Raw genomic sequence first — 19,656 nt, forward strand, 5'->3', positions numbered from 1 at the left:
CTGCAGGCTGCAGCCTATAGAGGCTCCAGGAGGGAGGGACTGGGACAGAAACAGTGCTACCATTCCTGGCAGGTTCACTGATACTGCAGCATGGGGAGACACATCATTGATCATCCCTCTCCGAATTGGCCCTTAACTGGAGAAAACAAATGGTGCCCCTCCAAAGATAATGAGATCTAAGGAGTGTGTGCACTGTCCAATTAAAAAAAAACATGATTAGATACAAAGGGAGAGGGAAATGCTTTTGAATTGTCTTTGAGATAGCTTGGTTGATGCTTGAAGTGATTATTTTATCAGATATTCTACCTTCTCTCTATTCTTCTACCAACCCACATGAAAAAATACTTCAGTTTACTACAGAAAACTACAGTACTTACTATAGTAAACTGTGATATACAGTAGAATACTATCCTACACACTGTAGTATCCCTCAATCATGTGTAGTACTTACTATAGAATGTTGTAGTACACTGTAGAATTCTACAGTAAATACTACAGTATTATCCACAAAAAAACACTTCACTTAATACTACAGTAATGTCAGCAAAAACACACATTTCTAACTATAGTAAATACTACATTATAGCATTTGCATATACTATGTCCATTCCCCACAATAAGTGAACTTATATTTATAATGAGGGTTACACGGAGAAAATCTGACCTCTCTGAAATGAAAATGGATGGCCCTCCCTTCAAGAAAATATATTTGAACTAAACCCTCCCTGAACGCTTGACATATATTTAGACCTGTTATGACATATATTGACTTATTTTATGGCTGGTTATGACACCTACAAAAGAGTGTCAAAACCCACAAAACCTACCAAGCAAGGCAAAACATTCCATTACACCCTAATCTACGTGTCAACAGCATTGTTATGTTACAGTTGAAGTCAGAAGTTTACATACACCTTAGCCAAATACATTTAAACTCAGTTTTTCACAATTCCTGATATTTAATCCTAGTAAAAATTCAGAATGTGAAATGTCAGAATAATAGTAGAGTGAATTATTTATTTCATCTTTTATTTCTTTCATCACATTCCCAGTGGGTCAGAAGTTAACATACACTCAATTAGTATTTGGTAGCATTGCTTTTAAATTGTTTAACTTGGGTCAAACGTTTCGGGTAGCCTTCCACAAGCTTCCCACAATAAGTTGGGTGAATTTTGGCCCATTCCTCCTGACAGAGCTGGTGTAACTGAGTCAGGTTTGTAGGCCTCCTTGCTCGCACACACTTTTTTAGTTCTGCCCACACATTTTCTATAGGATTGAAGTCAGGGCTTTGTGATTGTCAGGACCCGGTGCGAGAAACAGTCACTAAATCGTCAGAACCCAGAAGATGAGGCAGACACAGCAGTACTAGAGATGGTGGTTTAATAAAAAATAGATATCTTCCAAAATACAAAGAAAATCCACAAAGTGGTAAAAACAGCAAGGGAAAAACAAACCTCAAAAGACTAATCCAAAATACAAAAGAACAAAACCAGAGAACCTCTGGAAAATCCAACAAGAGAAAAATATATGTTCATAACAAGGCTTGGGCTGGGGCTGGGTGCTAACATACAAACACTGAGCAAGGAACTGAGGAACACACAGGGATTAAATACTAACAAGGGAACGACATACAGGTGCAAACAATAATTAGAGCAAGGGAAAAACAAAAGGTACAAAAAAGGTGCAATGGGGACATCTAGTGACAAAAAACCAGAACAGTCCTGGCCAAAACCTGACAGAATCCCCCTCCTAGGAACGGCTCCTGACGTTCCTACCAGCCTTCTCAGGGTGGAGGGCCCTGAACTGACGAATGAGGTCAGGGTCCAGTATGTCCTTGGCAGGAACCCAGGAGCGCTCCTCGGGACCGTAGCCTTCCCAGTCCACCAGATACTGCCAGGACCGCTGCACCCGGCGGGAGTCCAGTATCCGGTGGACGGTATAAGCCGACTGGCCTCCGATGACACGGGGCGGAGGGGGAGGTCTGCCTGCCGGAATAAGGGGAGAAAAAACAACAGGTTTTAATAAAGAAATGTGAAATGTGGGATTGATTTTAAGGGATCTGGGTAAGTGCAGGCGAAAAGTAACGGGATTGACTCTCCTGGCAATCTTAAAGGGTCCGATGAATCTCTGGGACAGCTTGCGAGACTCCACCCGTAGCGGTAAGTTTTTTGTTGAGAGCCATACTCTCTGGCCGGGGTACAGGGTAGGACCGGGACGGCGACGTCTGTTGGCTTGTCGTTGGTACTGCTGTGAGGAACGCAGAAGATTAAGACGGGCCTTCTTCCACGTAAGGCGACAGCGTCTGATGAACCTCGAGGCTGAAGGCACTCTGACTTCTGCCTCCTGGTCCGGGAACAATAGAGGAGCATAGCCAAACTGACACTCGTGCGGGGATATACCAGTGGAGGAGGAGCACAAGGTGTTGTGCGCGTACTCAGCCCAAACAATGAAGGATGACCATGTGGATGGGTTGTTGGAAACCATACATCTGAGGGTGGTTTCCAGCTCCTGATTCATCCTCTCAGTTTGGCCGTTGGACTCCGGATGGTACCCTGAAGATAAACTGGCCGTGGCCCCTATGAGTTGGCAGAAGGCCTTCCAAAACCTTGAGGCGAACTGGGGACCTCTGTCGGAAACCATATCTTGCGGGATGCCAAAGACTCGGAACACATGGTTAATCACCAACTCAGCTGTTTCCTTGGCAGAAGGTAATTTGGTCAAGGGAACAAACCTGGCCGCCTTAGAAAACCTGTCGATGATGACTAGGATCGTAGTATTACCATGGGACGGAGGAAGGCCAGTAATAAAGTCCAGCGAGATATGGGACCAGGGTCGGTGGGGAATAGATAAAGGGTGAAGGAGTCCTTGAGGGCGGAGGTGAGAAGATTTGCCCTGGCAGCACACGGAACAGGCCTTGACGAAAGTGGCAACGTCTTCTTTTATGGTGGGCCACCAGAACTTACGCTGGATGAACTCCAAGGTGCGACCTACGCCCGGGTGACAGGTGAGGCGAGAGGAGTGCCCCCACAGAAGGACTTGGGACCTTGCTGCCTTGGGAACAAACAACCGATTAGCAGGACCTCCTCCAGGGCCCGGTTCGATGGCTTGAGCTTGTTTCACGGTATCCTCCACTTGCCACGAGATCGGAGCCACGATCTTAGCGGCAGGAAGAACAGTCATGTCAGTATCTTCTCGAATGGCAGGAGAGTAGACTCGTGACAAGGCATCCGGTTTGAGATTCTTCGACCCGGGTCTATAGGTGAGAATAAACTGGAATCGGCTGAAGAAAAGAGACCATCGAGCTTGTCTGGAGTTCAACCGCTTCGCCTGCTGGATATACTCCAGATTTTTGTGGTCCGTAAGCACTTGAAACGGTTGAGAAGCCCCCTCGAGCCAGTGTCTCCATTCCTTCAATGCCATCTTAACCGCTAGGAGTTCACGATCCCCCACATCGTAATTCCTCTCGGCCGGGGTAAGCCGGTGAGAGAAGAAGGCGCAAGGATGAAGCCTCTTGTCTTCACCCCTCTGAGAGAGGACAGCTCCAACACCAACCTCTGATGCGTCTACCTCCACCACAAAAGGTTCATCCGCCGTCGGTAGTGTCAGGATGGGAGCAGAGAGGATGCGCTGCTTGAGTCCTTGGAAGGCCGTCTCAGCTTCTCTTCCCCACAGAAACCTTGTGTTGCCACCCTTGGTTAAAGCTGAGAGAGGGGCTGCCACCGAGCTGAAGTTCTTGATGAACTTGCGGTAGAAGTTAGTGAAGCCCAGGAAACGCTGAACTTCCTTAACGGACTTGGGGGTGGGCCAATCTGCTACCGCCCCTACCTTCTTGGGGTCCATCTGGACTCGACCGGGTTCCACTACAAATCCCAGGAACTGTACTCGAGAGGAATGGAATTCACACTTTTCCGGCTTAACGTACAAATGGCTGTCTAGGAGGCGTTTGAGCACTTGTCTGACATGCTTAGTGTGTTCTTGAAGGGAGCTCGAAAAGATGAGGATGTCATCCAAGTAAACAAACACGAAAATGTTAAGCATATCCCTAAGCACATCGTTTATGAGCACTTGGAACACAGCCGGGGCGTTGGTCAAGCCGAAGGGCATCACCAAGTATTCGTAGTGACCAGTAGGCGTGTTGAAAGCGGTCTTCCACTCGTCACCGGGTTTGATCCGCACAAGATGGTATGCGTTCCGTAGGTCAAGCTTAGTGAAGACCACTGCTTCCTGGAGCAGCTCAAAGGCTGTGGCCATAAGGGGTAGCGGGTAGCGGTTACGGACGGTTATGGCATTAAGTCCCCGGTAGTCGATGCAAGGACGTAATCCACCGTCTTTTTTGGCCACAAAGAAAAACCCTGCTCCCGCCGGCGAGCTGGATGGACGCATGAGGCCTGCTGCCAGAGCGTCCTTGATGTAGGTATCCATAGCAGCTCGTTCGGGAGGAGATAGGGAAAAGATCCGACCCCTGGGGGGGCAGGTGCCCGGAAACAGGTCGATGGGGCAATCGTAAGGTCTATGGGGTGGTAGTTTGGTGGCCCTCTGTTTGCTAAATACCGGTTTGAGGTCATGGTAACACTCGGGAACTCGGGACAGGTCGATGGATTCTAGAGACTCGGGAGGGGAACTCGGGGAACTTGGGAAGATACAAGTGGCTTGGCACGTAGGACCCCACTGCTTGATAGTGCCCACAGACCAGTCGATGTGAGGGTTATGGCTGTGAAGCCAGGGGTATCCAAGGACGAGAGGGAACTCGGAACACGAGGTCAGATGAAAGTTCATCACTTCCTGGTGTTGGGAAACTGAAAGACGCAAGGGGGTAGTGACACGAGTGACAAGTCCAGATCCCAAAGGGCTTCCATCCAACGTAGTAACCCTTATGGGGTCACTTAGAGGTTCAGAGGGAACGCCATTCTCCTTCGCCCAGACACCATCCATGAAGTTACCTGCGGCTCCAGAGTCTACCAAGGCTTGAAGGGGAAGCTCGTGGTTGTCCCAGGAAAGGGTAACTGGAATGAGCAGGCGGGAGTTGGATGGATGAGAGGAGGTTATGTTTCCCGTTACCGTCCTCCCAGGCCTGCACGGGAGAGTGCGTTTTCCCTGGAGCCCGGGACACGTGGAGAGGAAATGGCCCGGTTTGCCGCAATATAGACAGCATCGCTCCCTCATCCGGCGGTCTCTCTCAGCCTGGGAGATGCGTCCAACCTGCATGGGTTCCGGTGGAGTCAGCGGGGATAAAGGTGGAGACTCGGAGCTGGGACCGATAGGAGCTAGGGTGAGAGATCTACGGTTGAGCTCTCTCTCTCTCAGACGCTGGTCTATGCGTGAAGCCAACTTGATCAGGGACTCGAGGTTGTCCGGTGGTTCCCGAGTGACCAGTTCATCTTGGATGGTGTCGGAAAGACCCTTCAAAAAGCACACTGTGAGCGCCTCGTCATTCCAGCCACTCGCTGCTGCCACCGTGCGGAACTGGATGGCATAGTCCGTCACGCTGCGCCGACCTTGGCGGAGAGTCAGGAGCTGTTTGGCTGAGTCAGGACCGCTGGTAGGACCTTGAAACACTCGCTTGAATTCTTCAGCAAAGGTAGAGTAGCTGGCACAGCAGGGACTTTGGGCATCCCACACAGCAGTAGCCCAGGCTAGGGCTTTTTCCGACAGCAGGGTGATGATATATGCTATCTTGGACCGGTCGGTGGGGAATGACGAGGGTTGCAGCTCGAAGGAGAGAGAACATTGGGTGAAAAACCCCTTACAACCACTCGGATCACCTGAGAACCGTTGGGGAGGCGGCAGACGAGGTTCAGCCAGGGGGTTAACTGCCACGGGCACTTGAATCTGATGAACTGGAGCAGAAGCGGTTGCAGGAGAAAGTTGATCAGAAATCTGCTTTATGGAAGTCATCATCTCCGACAGAAGTTGAGAATGTCCAGCCATTAAGGCCTCTTGCTGAACCAGAGCAGCTTCGTGACGTTGGACAGTCCCCTCGTGGTGGGACAGCATGGGAAAAAAATCCTGGGTACTGGCTGCCTCTGGGTTCATTTTAATGGCTCAGTGTTTCTGTCAGGACCCGGTGCGAGAAACAGTCACTAAATCGTCAGAACCCAGAAGATGAGGCAGACACAGCAGTACTAGAGATGGTGGTTTAATAAAAAATAGATATCTTCCAAAATACAAAGAAAATCCACAAAGTGGTAAAAACAGCAAGGGAAAAACAAACCTCAAAAGACTAATCCAAAATACAAAAGAACAAAACCAGAGAACCTCTGGAAAATCCAACAAGAGAAAAATATATGTTCATAACAAGGCTTGGGCTGGGGCTGGGTGCTAACATACAAACACTGAGCAAGGAACTGAGGAACACACAGGGATTAAATACTAACAAGGGAACGACATACAGGTGCAAACAATAATTAGAGCAAGGGAAAAACAAAAGGTACAAAAAAGGTGCAATGGGGACATCTAGTGACAAAAAACCAGAACAGTCCTGGCCAAAACCTGACAGTGATGGCCACTCCAATACCTTGACTTTGTTGTCCTTAAGCCATTTTGCCACAACTTTGGAAGTATGCTTGGGGTCATTGTCCGTTTGGAAGACCCATTTGCGACCAAGCTTTAACTTCCTGACTGATGTCTTGAGATGTTGCTTCAATATATCCACATAATTTTCTTTCATGATGCCATCTATTTTGTGAAGTGCACCAGTCCTTCCTGCAGCAAAGCACCCCCACAACATGATGCTGCCACCCCCATGCTTCACGGTTGGGATGGTGTTCTTCGGCTTGCAAGCCTCCCCCTTTTTCCTCCAAACACAACGATGGTCATTATGGCCAAACAGTTATATTTTTGATTCATCAGACCAGAGGACATTTCTCCAAAAAGTACGATCTTTGTCCCAATGTGCAGTTGCAATCCATAGTCTGGCTTTTTATGGCGGTTTTGGAGCAGTGGCTTCTTCCTTGCTGTGCGGCCTTTCAGGTTATGTCGATATAGGACTCGTTTTACTGTGGATAAAGATACCTTTGTACCTGTTTCCTCCAGCATCTTCACAAGATCCTTTGCTGTTGTTCTGGGATTGATTTGCACTTTTCGCACCAAAGTACGTTCATCTCTAGGAGACAGAAAGCGTCTCCTTCCTGGGAGGTATGACAGCTGTGTGGTCCCATGGTGTTAATACTTGCGTACTATTGTTTGTACAGATGAACGTGGTACCTTCAGGCGTTTGAAAATTGCTCCCAAGGATGAACCAGACTTGTGGAGTTCTACAATTTTTTCCTGAGGTCTTGGATGATTTCTTTTGATTTTCCCATGATGTCAAGCAAAGAGGCACTGAGTTTGAAGGTAGGCCTTGAAATACATCCACAGATACACCTCCAATTGACTCAAATGATGTCAATTAGTTCAGAAGCTTCTAAAGCCAAGACATAATTTTCTGGAATTTTCCAAGCTGTTTAAAGGCACAGTCAACTTAGTGTATGTAAACTTCTGACCCACTGGAATTGTGATACAGTGAATTATAAGTGAAATAATCTGTCTGTAAACAATTGTTGGAAAAATTACTTATGTCATGCACAAAGTAGATGTCCTAACCGACTTCCCAAAAATATAGTTTGTTAAACAGGAAATTTGTGGAGTAGTTGAAAAACAATGTAAACTTCCGACTTCAACTGTATATATATTTTTTTTATTGACCATGTTAAATTATCATTGTAATTGCACACACATTGATGTCAGACATGCACCTACCCCAATGCTCTTCTTTATGATGACTGATATCAGGGTATGTACGTGATTGGCCTATCTGGCATTATGATGGTCATAATGCTTCTTGACAGTGTCATAAAGTGTATTTTCTTAGTCCAAGTGAAGTGACACAGAATGGTCATAATGCTTCATGACAGTGTCATAAAGGGTATTTTCTACAAGTTATTTAAAATATGATGAAACACATCTGACTTTAAATAGTTCATTACCACAACAAAGGATTTTAGAAAAAAACATTCAAATGAAAGGAAACTTATTGTCAGGGAATAAACGAATTAGAATTAATGTGGGTTTTGACACTCTTATGTATGTGTCATAACCAGCCATAAAATAACGCAATATATGTCACAGCAGGTGTAAATATATGGGCCATGACAGTGTTATGACCATATTATGACAGGTTATGACAAGTTATGTCAGTTGTTATGACATATTATGACATGGTTATGACCCTGTTATAATTTGTTATGACACTGGGTGTCAAGTAAAGTGTTACCTCTTTAGTAATACCACACACATTTCTGAAATGACTAGCTAAGAATGGACAGAGAGATAAGCCTATGTGTTTATCTTATCATATTTGTCCAATGCCAAATCAGTGTGTCTTGTTTGCAACAAAACTCCCTATTTGAAAATAATTAAATCTGAGACTTCATTAGGAATCTGAGCATGGTAATTTCAAATTTTAGGCCTAACTTTTCACCTACCAATGCAGAAAAATATACTGTTGGCTACTCTTCTTCCATGCCTTAACCCAACGAGAGAAGGTCACAAGTGTTTTCCTAAAAGCTGTCTGGGTTTTAACATCTTCTATTGTACAGAAAGCGAATAACTTAATCAATTGATATTGACAGAATTAGATTACTTCCCAAACAAAGTAAAATTTTTGTCTCCTCGGGCTAAAGAAGGTTGTAGCTCAGCCTCTGAATATCAAAGAAAGAAAATAATTATATTCCCATATGCATCGGAGTCACATCTTTCCCGGGTATTTTACTGCTTGATTCTAGCATAAGGCATAAGGCAACCAAAGTGCTGTTTTAGATCACTTTATATAATCTGATCCTTTTTATTTTCTTCAAAATCTTTTTTAGCCATTTTCTTTATTTTTTTTAATGTATTTTTATTTTACCTTTATTTAACTAGGCAAGTCAGTTAAGAACAAATTATTATTTTCAATGACGGCCTAGGAACAGTGGGTTAACTGCCTTGTTCAGCGGCAGAACGACAGATTTTTACCTTGTCAACTCGGGGATTCGATCTTGCAACCTTTCGGTTACTTTCGGTTAATAAAAGGTAGACCTATGGCATACCCTCTCATACCCCCTCAATTCGAGTCTTGTTAGGCTATTTAAAGAGTGCATGGTGGGTGGAGGAATTGCCCAAGAAATATATGGATATAGCAGTCTATAGCCTAATATTGTCTGTCTTATTTCTTAATTAGGAAGAAATAGGCTCCAACACAAAGCCCTCTTGTTGTTAGTAATTATGTCTAATTAAAATTAAGATGTTGAAATTAATTATGTTTACTCGAATTTGCCTACTTTCAGCACCATGAGCTGTCCAGTTCCGATTGATTGTGCTGTGGCTGCTGCTTCAAGCTTCAGCACTACAATGTAAGTTACTTGAATCTGGCTTATTGTGAGGTCAATAACTCTGATAAATACAGTACATCATGGGCAATAAATATATTGTTTTTAAAATCAATTATAGTAAGCAAGCTATTAAAGTTGACCTCCGGTCCTCACCTTCGCGCTCTCCTTCTCAAACTGAACAGAACATAGGATATAGGCTAGTCTTTCCACAAGATGGTGCATTTGTTGGACTAGGCCTACAAGATAGTGCATTTGTTGGACTAGGCCTACAAGATAGTGCATTTGTTGGACTAGGTCTACTCAAAAAAGATTTTAGAAGAAGCCTTTGACTCTCCTCCTGAACTGCCACCGTAGACCTACACAGCACAGCCATTGGTTAGGCAGCCGGGACTCAGGGCTGGAATATCCATTGCAGTGTGTAATGTAGGCTAGTTTTATTTACACAATCCAAGCAGCTATCTTAGAAATATAACTTTGGTCTGTGCTTCTCCGAACATGTACTTTGTAGCCTATAGGCTATGGATCATTTGATTGAGACCACACTAAATAGCCTATAAGCACACTTGATATTGCATGCACAGTGGATAATCAGAGCATCAATATATGTGACCGACCGCCTTGATTCGGTCTTATGTAGCAACATTTGAAATGGTGTTTATTACATTGGATAAAAGTAGAGACTCAGAGCTAGAAAATGGTATATAATGCACTGCAGTTGAGGTACAATGGGAAAGTAATTCTGCTTTGAAAGTTGCTAAACTAGGTAACCTCACTTTTGAGAAAATGGTCCTTGAATGTTTGGGTACACCTACTGGAGAGTGCTTCTTTGTCTTCACCCATTCAGCATCGTTCACACCCTCTTAAGCCTTAGCCCCACCCATCTCTTTAAGGATTCGCATGTGAGGCCATGTGGTAAACACACCCTACATCAAATAAAATTGTCCCAGTCTGGGAGCAAAAATGTATTTGTCACATGTGTAGCGTGGTTCATTCTGCGTTGTGTATTTTTAATTAGGACGCTGCCACAACTGATGGTCTGCTCGTTGAAATCTTTTTATTTGCCCTGCACACGAAGAGACAACACACACGTTACCCTTGGTGCAGTCACAGCTCTCCGGCACCTTGCTAGCCGAGGGTCAGGCAAAAGAGCGCCAAAAGGAATTAACAGGTGCTGCGTGCACACACTCGCTGCACAACAGCATATACAAGTAAAACTATACAGAACATAATTCTGACAAAATAAAAGACATACCTGCACACGAAGAGACAACACACACGTTACCCTTGGTGCAGTCACAGCTCTCCGGCACCTGCGCGAGCACATGGACACTCACTCAACCACTGTCACAAGTACTCAGAAGTTACAACAGATACCCCAGTCAGTGAGCTATGTGAAACTTGTTAACATAAATTCCTACTGTCCACACTATAACAAACGTATGGTTGCAAAACAGTACATTGTATAACCTTATGACGGTTTTATATTAAACAGTTTCGGAGCCAAGGACAACATACCTTGCTAGCCGAGGGTCAGGCAAAAGAGAACGATAAAGTGGTATGGGAATACAGATAACCCGCGATGGGCCAAACCAAAATATACAAAACTTTTACAATCACTTGTATGTACAATATTGGTATGAAAAAGTGTTTGTACACCAAATAAAAACATTAGCTATGCAGCTGTAATTAAATAAAAAAATACACTGAATTATTATTATTATTATCAAATTATTAACATCCCCTCTTGACCTGGCCTATTTGAATTGGTCCTTGTGTGCAATTTGGTGCGTAATCTAGGGGAACAACATCACACTGCTACATTCACCCCCACTGTTTTACACTAGATTATAGGCCCAAAACAAAACACACTACCTCAAAGGTAACAAAGCAAAGAAAGAAAAGAAAATTCACACCCACAGGGCGACAGAGTAACCCAGTGTAGTCCCTTAATTCTAGACCCACAAATGGTCGATCAGCTGAAAAGCTATCCCGCGAAGGATTAGGAAAAATAAGGGGTAGCTAATCCCTTATTCAACCGTATACGAAAAATGCCATATACATTTTATGCCGATGGACTACACACAAAGTTACATGAATTGTCAAATATATTAGACAAACCCACAAATCATTCTAAGACATGCTTAGATTCCTACATTCCTACAAAAGAAAAGGTAGGCAATATCCTACCGTCACTGAGAAACCAAGAACTGTTTCATTTCCTGTGTAGACATAGTTTGGATTAGCCTATCCACTGGCTTAATAAGTCTACCTAGTCTAGTCCGAACACCCTCACCCACAAACCTAGCAGGAATGTCACAGACAGCACTAACCCTGCTCAGAGGTCTAACCTCAGGATGGGGAGTACTACAGATCTCCGGAGCCAGCCCACTTTCAGTTACCGACTCAACACTAGTAGTGTCAGACGACTGATCAGAATCCTGGTAGATTGTCACAGACCACACTGACGAAGCATCTTCAACCAAGGTAACATCATCCACACTGAATGGAGTTTCGCAATCAGAACTCTTGTAGGCTTCGGGGATATCTCTCTGGTCCACTTCTGCTGAGCACACCTCACTTAAGGGGACTTCATACGGTTGTTCCACCTCACTTCCATCAGCCGGGACTTCACCATCCTCTTGGAGTATCCTCCCAGAAGACTCAGGAAGGCCTGCTACCCAGTGGACAGTCCTGGCGTCACTCCCATCCATTTGGCTGGACTTTGCAGACATCTCAGAGATCACGTCACCACTCGATAGAGATCCGTGACCCTCAGGTTCCTCCCACGAAGGTAAAGGCAGAAAGTTGACTGGCATAATCAGGTTCCTATGCACAGTTTTGATGCGTCCAGTGGTAGGGTGTTGGATACGATATGTGTTCAGTGAGCTGTTCTTTGCAACCACTATGTACACCACACTCTCCCAGCGATCAGCCAGTTTCTTCTTGCCCCTCTCCCCCTTGTTAGCAAGTAGAACTCTATCTCCCTTCTGCACCGAGTGACCCTTAGACCGTCTGTTGTAGACCTCGGCTTGTCTCTTTTGTTGCTTACTGGCATGCTGCTGGGCCAATGTCATGGCCTCTCTCAGATCCTCACCCAGAGACTGGACATACTTATCCACATCTACTGTGTCCCCATCCAACAGCACACTTTCAAACATAACATCTACCGGCAACCTAGGGGTGCGTCCGAACATCAAGAAGAAGGGTGGAAACCCAGTAGTCTCATGAACAGTGCAGTTATAGGAGAATGTCAATGTGTTCAACATCTGAGGCCATTTAGCCTTAGACCTAGCTGGCAGAGCTCTAATCATCCCACCCAGTGTGCGATTCAGACGTTCTGCTTGACCGTTACCCATGGGATGATAAGGTGTGGTGTGGGACTTTTCAACACCAGATAACTGAAGTAATTCTGCAATAAGTAAACTCTCAAAGTTAGCACCCCTGTCAGAATGGATGCAATCAGCGAACCCATAAATGCAGAAGAAATTATTCCAGAGAACACGAGCAACAGTCTTAGCAGACTGGTTTGGACATGGATACGCACAGGCCAGCTTAGTAAAGTGATCAGTCACTACTAACACATCAATAGACTTGTTGTTTGAATCTTCGGCAGTCCAGAAATCAATACACACAAGTTCTAAAGGTGCCGTTGTCACAATGGAGACAAGTGGAGCTCTTGCTTCAGGCTCAGGTGCTTTACTCAACACACATCTCTTACAGTGGGCCACGTATTCCTTGACATCCTTCTCCATAGATTCCCAGTAAAACCGCTGTCTCGTGAGCCACAATGTGCGCTGCTGACCCTGATGACCAGCATCATCATGAACTCCCTTCAACACAAGGCCTCTCAAAGACACAGGTACAACATACTGGAATATTTTCTTCTTACTCACTGGGTGTTTTGAGACACGATACAGAATCCCTAACCGCGTGGTGAGTTTCCCCCACTGTCTTAGAGTATAAACTGTTTCTTTAGCTTCAAAGACTCGCTCTCTCCTAGATGGGCGCCGGCCTCTATCTACAAAGAACATTACTCTGCTGATGATAGGATCCAGTGACTGGTTATCATACAGCTCCTTGTGTGTAAGGACAGGTAAAGGGCTCTGACCCATGGACATCAACTTCTCAAGGTGCTGCACATGTGAAACGGCCCTCACTGTGGCACCATCATCCCATCGGCGATGGGCCTGGAGGACAGCAGACACCTCTTCACAGGAAACCAACCCACTGACATCGTCTCCAGCTCTACTCAACTCACTCCCAGGAGCCATAGACGTTCCACAGCCAGCCTCGGGCTGCTCACAGGAGAGACGGAACATGTCTTGTACATCATCCAGTCGAAGACCTCTGGCTTCCTCCAGCAGGACATCATATGGAATTCTTGTCAGTCGGTGCAGAACTTTGGAGCGGACAAATGGCTCTCTGCTCAAAGCATCAGCAACGACATTCTTGGGCCCTGGTATGTACTGGATATCAAAATCAAAAGGTGCCAGCTTTGCAACCCATCTCTGCTCACATGCATCAAGTCTCGGCTTTGTAAGAATATATTTGAGTGGATTGTTGTCGGTCCACACCGTAAACTTATGCCCTCGCAGCCAATGGCTGAACTTATCATGAATGGCCCATTTCATGGCTAGAAATTCCAGCCGGTGAGCAGGATACTTGGATTGTGCATGATTAAGAGATTTACTAGCAAAAGCTATTGGCCTGGCTATGGCCTTCCCATCTTGCACTTGGGATAGTACAGCTCCCAAACCACTAGTAGATGCATCAACAGAAAGCAAAAATGGCTGAGAAAAATCTGGATGAGCCAGCAGTGCCTGGTCAACTAGTGCTGCTTTCAAAGCTTCAAACGCGAGTTGACATTCAGCAGTCCAGTCTGCAGCAGTGAGCCTGCGAGAGGGACCAGGCCTCTTTCTGCCCTTGCCTCTCCTAGGCTTCTTCTGACCTGTAGTCAGCTGAAACAATGGCCTAGCAACCATGGAACAATTCTCAATGTAGTGTTGATAGTATACTACCATACCAAGGAAAGAACGGATTTTGCTAGGAGACGGAGTGACACCATCAGCTTCCATCATCTCACTCTCAGTCACATTCAAAATGGTTTGAACCTTAGCAGGATCAGTGGCTACGCCCTCCTGAGAAATGATGTGGCCCAAAAACTTAACAGACCTCCTCAAAAACTTGCACTTAGACGGAGACAGTTTAAGATTGTGCTCCTGCAACCGCTGGAAAACCATCTCAAGTCTCTGCAGACTCTCTTCCTCCGTCTTAGCAAAAACCATCAGATCATCCAAATAGCAAAGGAGACTTAGAAAGTTTTGGTCCCCAAAGATGGTCAGCATCATTCTCATAAAAGTAGCTGGGCTGTTGCAAAGGCCCTGAGGCAAACGATTGTACTCGTGCAGACCTAAAGGAGAGGAAAAGGCAGTGTATTTCTTATCCTCTTCATGCAGTGGCACATTGTAGTACCCAGATGTCAAGTCCATTGTGCTGAAGAAGGCATTACCTCCCAGCGCCGCCAGTACATCAGCCTGATGAGGCAGTGGATGAGCATCCTTCACTGTGCGGGCGTTTAACCACCTAAAGTCAGTACATAGACGCAAGTCCCCATTCTTTTTCCATACCAGCACCAATGGTGAGGCATACTCGCTGCTGGATTTTCTGACGATTTCCTTTTCCTCCATATCATCCAGTGTTTCCCTGAGTTTTTGGTAATCAGCTGGAGAAAGCCTACGATAAGGTAATCGAAATGGGCGGTCATCAGTCAGCCGTATGCGATGGCAGAACTCTTTTGCCTCTCCACAATCCAGGCTATGTCTAGAGAACACCGTGTCATACTTCTCAATTAAGCCGACAAGTTTGTCTTTCCAGAACTGTGAAACTGGACACTCCTCAACAGACAGGCCTTGAAGTCCAAGATTGCTCAGTGTACTGTTGTCATTAACTACACTGCCACCAACTGAACTCTTAGCTGTAAGACTGCCATGTGAGCTGTCACATTGTACTTTTGCCACGTTCTGGTAAGCAGCTTGCTGCTTGACATCATCAAAATCCTCCAATGCAATACAAGGGTACACATCTGCCACTTTAGCATTTCGTCTCAGGGTAACTGGCGAAGTTGTTGGATTCACAATCTTCACAGGGAGCCATCCATCCCCCCACAGAGGCGTAACTACTCTCCCTACTAGTATGTGTCGATTCACACAACGAGACGTGCTGGGCTCGACAACAACAGTACTGCCCACAGAGAGTTTTGTCTTTGGGGGTAAGCGGCCCCACACCAGATGCTCACTCATGGGTTGGAGCGTTACTGCCCTCTTCAACTTAATGGTGCCCACTTTATCTGGGATGGAGTCTCCTCTCCATCTCTCCAGATTTGATAGGAGACGCAGGAACTGGCTGTCCTCACACTGGCCAGAGGGACCTGGCGTACCCACCACCCGCCAGTAGCTGTCATTTGATTTGAACTGTCTAATCAGAGACTTCAACACGTTAGTGCCAACAATGAGTTCATCAACCTGCCCATCTACAATCAGCACTGGGACTACATAACTGAAGCCATAAAGCTGTAGTTTCAAGTCACACATGCCCACTGGGCTAGTTTGCGTCCCACCACAACCCACCAGTATGATGTCTGAAGGAGCTAGAAAGTTCCCCTCTACCACTCCTGCCTCCCTCAACCGAGGTACAATATCTGCGCGCAGAGTAGTAGCCATGGACCCACTATCTAACATCCCCTTCAGCTCAACTTTATCCTGTACTAGCACGGTGGTGTAAAACAAACTGTCATTCTGAGAAATTCTCATTGTGTTCTGAAAAATGACTGTGTTGTTCTTGGGTACTGACTCACAAAAATAAGAATAAACAGATTGGATATCATCATCAGTGGAGGAAAAATTAGACTGCCTCACATTGCCCTCCTCAGAATGGAGACTTTCTAGTTTTCCTGAGACCTGCCAGTCTGTCCACATACAGGGCTCTTTCGCTTCCCAGTCTCACTACAGTCAAAGCTCATGTGGCCAGGAGAGAAGCACTTGAAACACAGCTGGTGCATCTGACAGTGAGCTTTGGTCCAGTGATTAGTGCTTCCACAGACAGCGCACTCACGCTCACGTTTGGGGAACTGTTTACGGGGCCCTCTGTTCACAGACTGAGTATTGCTGACAAGAGCCTTCTCTAGCATACTCAAAACTTTCTCTAATGTCCCACCCTCAGATACAGATTGGGCCTGTTCTGGTTCACGGCCACATCGAGAAAAAGATGACACATTAGGTCTGCTCTCAGGATCCACTTCCTCCTGGGGGGAGTCGAAGACAGCAGCCACCTGCTGTGAAAGTTGTGTTCTACATGCTTTACGCTCCCTTAACAGTTCATCCAAACGATCCTGTACCTCACTGGCTGTCCAGTCACGAAGGGGTTTGCATTTGAACACTTGGGCCAACTCTTTATCAGGACAGTTGCGTACAAACATGACTGCCAACTCTGAGCACTGATTGGGCAAGGTTCTACCCTCACTTACAAGGTACTGTTCAGCTGCCTCTGCAGCTTTGTTAAGCCTAATCCAGAAATCTAGTGGACCCTCATTAGCATATGGTCTCATTGAATAGAAATCAGCTAATGGCATACCTGAGTAGACAGTATCCCCAAAGTGTTGCTTGAGAACACTGAACACTGCCTTAACATCTGTGACAACAGGGTTGTTACGCATCCAGACTTTGGTCACATCCCGTGCCCTCCCCATGAGCCTAGACATCACCTCCCCAACATTCTCAGACCCAGTGTAACCCCTCTTCTCTAGGTAGACTCCCATTAGCTCCTCCCACTCCAGGACAGAGTACTTATCTGAGCCATCACCCCTGAAGAAAGGTGGAGCACTAACCTCTGACTTCACAACCAGATTCAGCTTGGACGCATCAATAAAAGTTGACCCACATTGTTCAGGGGAATGGGCAGGAGAAAGACTTGAAGCCCCAGGCTGCAGTAAACTCGCTCTGATAGATTCTCCTATCTCTGAACCAATCTGCTTAATAAGGTCACTAAGCTGACTCGGTGTCCCATTATTACTGAGGACTGGGGACAATGGTACATCAAGAGACAGAGGTGGGAGACCCTGGTCAGGTGGAGTAAACAGCCTACCCCTCCCAGTGCTTGTAAACTCAGGACTAGCAGCCACTCTACTCCCAGGAGCTGACTGTACCAATGGTGTAAATGCATAGACACCCCTCCCTCTACCCACACTAACCACACCAAAATCCCCAGCATAACTCATCTTATGGACTTGAGAGTCTTCCATGGCTCAATAGAGAACTAAACTACAATGTAATTTACTGCATACAAATACAAAAAAAATGCAATAAACAAATTCCCTCAAAACATGCAAATGAACACCAATACAATTATCTAGTGAATATGCTACATTCACCTTCACTATTTACAGTATACATTCACTTATAGCAAACCATCAACAAGTGCGCATGCGCGGGTCGCGCATCTCCTCCACATGCACAGCTCCGGTGGTCAGCTTGAGCTAACCAGTCGGCAGGTCGCGGCACCAGTTTGTAGCGTGGTTCATTCTGCGTTGTGTATTTTTAATTAGGACGCTGCCACAACTGATGGTCTGCTCGTTGAAATCTTTTTATTTGCCCTGCACACGAAGAGACAACACACACGTTACCCTTGGTGCAGTCACAGCTCTCCGGCACCTTGCTAGCCGAGGGTCAGGCAAAAGAGCGCCAAAAGGAATTAACAGGTGCTGCGTGCACACACTCGCTGCACAACAGCATATACAAGTAAAACTATACAGAACATAATTCTGACAAAATAAAAGACATACCTGCACACGAAGAGACAACACACACGTTACCCTTGGTGCAGTCACAGCTCTCCGGCACCTGCGCGAGCACATGGACACTCACTCAACCACTGTCACAAGTACTCAGAAGTTACAACAGATACCCCAGTCAGTGAGCTATGTGAAACTTGTTAACATAAATTCCTACTGTCCACACTATAACAAACGTATGGTTGCAAAACAGTACATTGTATAACCTTATGACGGTTTTATATTAAACAGTTTCGGAGCCAAGGACAACATACCTTGCTAGCCGAGGGTCAGGCAAAAGAGAACGATAAAGTGGTATGGGAATACAGATAACCCGCGATGGGCCAAACCAAAATATACAAAACTTTTACAATCACTTGTATGTACAATATTGGTATGAAAAAGTGTTTGTACACCAAATAAAAACATTAGCTATGCAGCTGTAATTAAATAAAAAAATACACTGAATTATTATTATTATTATCAAATTATTAACATCCCCTCTTGACCTGGCCTATTTGAATTGGTCCTTGTGTGCAATTTGGTGCGTAATCTAGGGGAACAACATCACACTGCTACACATGCACAGGATACAGAAGGTGTAAACGGTAAAGTGATGTGGTTACTTGCATAGTTCAATATCAAAAACAGAAAGTGTCCAGATAAAATATAATTCATAAATATTTTTGAATTATTAGATGACTCTTACCGACACACTTGTCTAAATTGATGGGTCATGTGAAGGAAATGCTATAACCACCCCCCAGCCACATCTAGTTAAGTGGATGGGTCACTATTGTCTAGACATGTACACATGTTAATGAAATACAATAGAAGGCCGTAATCACCCCCAGACACACCCGGCTAATTTGATGGGAGTGCATGGTTGTCTAGACAATGTCTAGACAATGTCTAGACAATAGTGACCCATCCACTTAACTAGATGTGCCGGGTGTGTCTGGGGGTGATTACGGCCATCTATTGTATTTCATTAACATGTGTACATGTCTAGACAATAGTGACCCATCCACTTAACTAGATGTGGCTGGGGGGTGGTTATAGCATTTCCTTCAAAATGTAATAAAATGTATGCACTCTACTGTAAGTCGCTCTGGATAAGAGCGTCTGCTCTTGGCCGGTAGGGATATCCTTGTCTCAGTATGTAAAAATGTAATAAAATGTATGCACTCTACTGTAAGTCGCTCTGGATAAGAGCGTCTGCTAAATGACTAAAATGTAAATGTAAAATGTAATGGGTCATGTAATAATCCGGTCGAAGTGGAGTCATTTGTTTAGACACTACACAGATCATACACGCAGTGGCGCAACATTCACTGGGGACGGGGACGGGGACGGGGACGGGGACGGGGGGGGTGGACATGTCCCCTCCACATTCTGAAGTTGCATTTTTGTCCCCCCCAGTTGTAACATTGGAATGTGATACCAAACGAGGCAACGGTGTGCTTTAGGACCATGTGGATGCCT

General features: G+C 45.5%; 1 protein-coding gene and 1 long non-coding RNA gene across 3 annotated transcripts in view; one reads left to right on the forward strand and one right to left on the reverse strand.

Annotated features, from left to right (window-relative positions):
- LOC139570987 (inactive phospholipase D5-like) overlaps positions 1-19,656 on the forward strand; it is a 102,315-nt gene that overhangs the window by 34,048 nt on the left and 48,611 nt on the right. The window lies entirely within an intron of this gene.
- On the reverse strand, positions 10,382-18,754 carry LOC139570986 (uncharacterized). The gene is made up of 2 exons (XR_011674215.1): positions 17,810-18,754; positions 10,382-10,657 (listed from the first exon to the last, which is right to left on the reverse strand). It is a non-coding gene; the product is annotated as an uncharacterized lncRNA (long non-coding RNA).

The sequence above is a fragment of the Salvelinus alpinus genome, chromosome 3 (genome assembly GCF_045679555.1).
Source record: "Salvelinus alpinus chromosome 3, SLU_Salpinus.1, whole genome shotgun sequence".
Taxonomy (NCBI): domain Eukaryota; kingdom Metazoa; phylum Chordata; class Actinopteri; order Salmoniformes; family Salmonidae; genus Salvelinus; species Salvelinus alpinus.